The 4,854-nt window shown below is 33.1% G+C and overlaps 2 non-coding genes across 2 annotated transcripts; both read left to right on the top strand.

Moving 5' to 3' along the window:
• Nucleotides 1-2,993: 2,993 nt before the first annotated feature.
• Trnav-cac (transfer RNA valine (anticodon CAC)) lies at nucleotides 2,994-3,067 on the top strand. The gene has a single exon. It is a non-coding gene; the product is annotated as a tRNA-Val (tRNA).
• A 590-nt stretch (nucleotides 3,068-3,657) lies between these two features.
• Nucleotides 3,658-3,730, top strand: Trnaa-ugc (transfer RNA alanine (anticodon UGC)). The gene has a single exon. It is a non-coding gene; the product is annotated as a tRNA-Ala (tRNA).
• Nucleotides 3,731-4,854: the final 1,124 nt, after the last annotated feature.

Raw genomic sequence — 4,854 nt, 5'->3', positions numbered from 1 at the left:
TGAATAAATGAATGGCAATAAAATTTCCTAGGAGCCAGATATGCTCCTAGGATGCCTATAATCCAAGCAACCAGGAGGCTGAAGCCGGAGAGTTGCAAGTTCAAGGCCAGCCTCATCAACTTAAAGGAGTCTCAATTTTTTTTTTTAATTGGAAAGAACTGGGTATGTAGCTAGCTCAGTTATGTCCCTGGGTTCCATCTCCAGTACTTTAAAAAAAGGTGGGGGGTTCTTTTGTCAAAAACTGATAAATGCTTTATTTGGTCTGATTAGTCCACATCAATATTTTAGGGGATATATATGAATCAAGAACTACATGCAAAGCATTGTTAGGCATTATGAAGAACACAAAGATATATAAGGCTTATATACTGATCAATAGGCAATAATGTATAGTTAAGAATATGTACTCTAAAGACAAAACTTGGGTGACCTCAACTCACTTCAGTTCAAGCTCTTTATCTCAGTACTGACTTCATAGGTGTTGTTGAGTTCATTCAATGGAATAATTTGAATGTGAAGCTCTTAGTACTGTGCCTGGCATATAGCAAGCACTCCAAAATGTTAACCCCCCAAAAGGCATATTTTTGAGCATTACTTAAATCTTTGAGAGGTTGAAAACTCAAAGTAACAATAGTTTAAATTTTAAAAGAAGGTTAAATCATTCTCAGATAAATGACGATCCGTTTATGGCATGATGACTGTCATCAAGCAGCCCAGTGCTAATACAGCTGTTAGACTCTCATCAGGAAAGCAACCTCAGTTTATTCTATCAAATGGCCTCCTTACCCTATGCAGAAAATATTACTATCAAGTTTGCCATACCCACTCTCAGCAGTTTGTAGTTTGGGTTAGATAATCAAAATCATGCAACTACAACAGGCCACACTTGGTTTCACCTAGAAGAACAGTGATCTCATACATTCTCACCTGCATTTTATGAGAGTTAAAATTGTTCCACACTCTCACTACCAATAAATCTTGTCAGACTCTAATTTTTTCTCCCAACTCCGCAGCTATATTTTGATATCTTAATGTAGTCTAAATTGGCATTTCTCTAATTATAAATGGAATTGAGCAATCTTATATGCTTTTATCATATGATTTCTTCTTTGTGAAGTGACTGTTCATGATTTTGAGAGACACTACTATTGGATTGTTTGTATTTTCTTATGTATATATAGAAGTTATGTATTTTCAGTGTTAGTCCTTTTATTAGCTATATATACTACAAATCTTTGTTTTTATTTTTTTTTTTAGTTGTAGATGGACCTTTATTTTATTTATTCATTTGTATGTGGTGCTGAGGATCAAACCCAGTACCTCACACATGCTAGGCAAGTGCTCTACCACTGAGCCCCAGCCCCAGCCCCTACAAATCTTATCTTTAACTCTGTGCCTTTCTTTTCCATGATATTAGTGGACTTTTGAGAAAGTCTTAATTTTAACTTGCAGATCATATCCTTCATGGTTAGTTATTTAGTCTGGTGTTGAAGAACAATTTCCCTATCCTAAGAGCATGAAGATATTCATATATATACTTTTTTTAGTTGTTTATGGACCTTTATTTTATTCATTTATTTTTTGCAGTGCTGAGGATCAAACCCAGTGCCTCACACATGCTAGGCAAGTGCTCTACCACTGAGCCACAACCCCAGCCCATCCTATATTTACTCTTAAGAAGTTTTATTTTGCTTTTCATATTTATATTTATGATATATCTGGAATTATTTCTTGTGTTTCTAGGGTTGAAACTCAGTATCTCATACATGCCAAGGAAGCTCTCTATCTCTGAGCCACATCCCTAGACCCAGGAAATTACTCTTATGTATAGTTTGAGGAAAACATTGCTGCTTTTATCCCCCATATGATTACCCAGTTGTCCCAGGTTCACTTATTATAAAAACTCTCCTTTTTCCACTACCACATTCCACCTGTCAAAAATCAAAGTTCCATTCATGTTTGAACTTATATCTGGATATACTAATATTTTTCATTGTTCTATTTATCTATCTGTATACCAAAACAATAATTACCGTAGTTTTATAATAAGCCTGGATATATCCAGTAGTACAAGGCTTCCCACCTTGTTAATACCCTTCAAGATAATTCTAATTTTGGCTTTTGCATTCCCATGTAATTTGAGAATAACCTTGTCAAATTTCACAAGAAATTTTGTTGGTTTTTTTATTGTCATTTTATTGAATCTATGACTATATTTGGAATAACTTACATATAAATAAAAAATAACAAACCAGCCAGTCCAGAGAAAAATAGTATATCATTTAATTTATCTAGATTTTCTTCAACTTTTATCCTTAATGTAATGAGAGAAATGTTGGTTTCCATAGCAAATTTCATTTATTCCTTGATACTAGATAATTTTAATCCTTTAATTCTATTATTATAAATTTTACCTATTAATTATTTTCTGTTTGCTGCTTCTACAAAAATTATTTGATAATATGATCAACAAAATTGATTTTCAATGTCAATTTCACATCCAACAACATTGTTAGAGTCTGCTAATTTGTCCTTTGGTATTTTTGAGAGGGGGATTTTTCCATGTATACACATTGATATTATCTGTGGATGACAAATCTGCTTCTTCCTTTTCAGTCCTTCCCAAATTTTCCCAATATGTCTAACTTTCAGATACTTACTAAGTCTTTGTATACTCATATGATTGTATGAGATTTTTTTGTTTTAAATATTTTTCATTTGTTCTTTTTAGTTATATATGACAGAAAGTAAGGTTTTTTTGGTAGGAATGACACATATACTGAAAATACATAAATCATAATTAGACAAGATGATTAAACACACCCAAGTAACCATCACCCATATCAGGAAAAAGACCATTATCCATTCATCACAAGCTTCCTCTACAATCACTTACAGTCCCTCTTCCATGTTTTTTTTTTCCAAAAAGTAGCAGGTCTCCTTATTTCTAACATTGTAGTTTAATTTTACCTTTTAAAACTTTATCTAAGGGCTGGGGATATAGCTCAGTTGGTAGAGTGCTTGCCTCACATGCACAAGGCCCTGGGTTCAAATCCCAGCATCACAAAAAAATAAATAAATAAATAAATAAAACTTTATCTAAAAGAATGCTTAGAGTACTTGATCTTTTGTATTATTTGGTTTCTCCGGTATTAGTAAGTATTGATGGCATTATGTATAACTATTCTGTGCCACACTTATGACATTTTGGTAGTTTACAGTTTGGGCTTAATACAAACAAAATTGTTATGAACAGTCTCATACATGCTTCTTTTTGCAAATCTGTATGCATTTTTGTTCAATAATACCTAATAATACAAATTCTGGGTCAACAAATAAATGAGTTAAACATATGAACTCTCAGTATGTACACTAAAACCATTATAAAATGATGACCAAGAGCACAACAGGCAGAGTTTACAGCCCATGTGTCTGTCAAAGCATGTGAAATCTCTTATCTATAGTAGGGGGTGTGCAAAGCAAGCCTTGCCACAGAGGTTAAGAAATTATATTCATCCAATAAATATTTTTAGACTTATTATTAATTGCATGGCATTGTTCTAAACTTAGGATCAATGATGAAAAAAGTACAGTCCATTCTTTCAAATTGGTTATAACACAGCATAGAAGTTCTCTCTTTAAGAGGCATATGGGGGCTGGGGTTGTGGCTCAGCGGTAGAGTGCTCGCCTTGCATGTGAGAGGCCCTGGGTTTGATTCCCAGCACCACATAAATAAATAAAATAGAGATATTGTGTTCGATTACAACTAAAAAATAAATACTTTTTTTAAAAAGAGGCCTATGGAAATGAGTGGGAATTTTTTTATTTGTCACAATGAATATTCCCACCCAAAACACAAATAGCTTCCCAACTGAGAACTACTAACCAATCTAAGATATGTGTGACTCCAATCAGATACTCCTCCTCACCTAAAATGCTTTGTTTAGGGATAACAACAAAATGACTTTTCAAAGTTAATAATTATTTTTTTAAAGTCAGTGATATTAACAAAAAACAAACAAAATCATAATGCCAGGCTCAGTCCTTAGAGAAATGCAATACAACAAAAGAAAAATGTGTGAGAACCAAAGAAACAAGAAACATGGAAAAGCAAAATGAAACAAAAGAGAAAGTTCATGTTGTTTTGAAAAAGACTTATCCAGATGAACATTTAAAAATATCAAGAAGGGGCTGGGGTTGTGGCTCAGTGGTAGAGCACTCGCCTAGCATGTGCGAGGCTCTGGGTTCGATCCTCAGCACCACATAAAAATAAAATAAAGATATATCAAAAAATTAAAAATATCAAGAAGATACTATTAATCACCTTTGTTACCAGGTGAGATGTAAGAAAAAATGAGAAAGAGAAAATGCACAATGGTGAACAAATGTCGAAGAGAGTGCATTGGCAGATTAAGTACTCAGTATCGCACAATTGTGCATAATCTGAGTTCAAAATCTTTTTACCTAATCTTAGAAATTGTTTATATTTGAGGCTTCAAGTTCCTAATTTTTTAAAGGAAAACAACCCTATAAGGTATCTTTTAAGATACAAAAGTCAGAATAACTTTTAAATGTAGATAAAACTTGAATAAAATATATTTTTTAAAAAATCTAAATTATTCAATAACATATGCATTTCATACTTCAAAAAAATCTCAACAGAAGGTGGAAATATAAATCTGTGCAACAATTCAGAAGAGCAATAGATAATGTATATCAAAATTTAAGCCAGGTACAGTGGCATATGCCTATAATCCTGGAAACTTGAGAGGCTGAGGCAGGACGATCACCAGTTCAAACCAGCCTCATCCATAGCACAAGAGTTAATAACAAGAATCAACAAATGGGACTTAC

This window comes from Urocitellus parryii, chromosome X (assembly GCF_045843805.1).
Source record: "Urocitellus parryii isolate mUroPar1 chromosome X, mUroPar1.hap1, whole genome shotgun sequence".
NCBI classification, from domain to species: domain Eukaryota; kingdom Metazoa; phylum Chordata; class Mammalia; order Rodentia; family Sciuridae; genus Urocitellus; species Urocitellus parryii.
The sequence above is the reverse complement of the archived record's forward strand: the minus strand, read 5'-3'. Positions and strand labels throughout refer to the sequence as shown.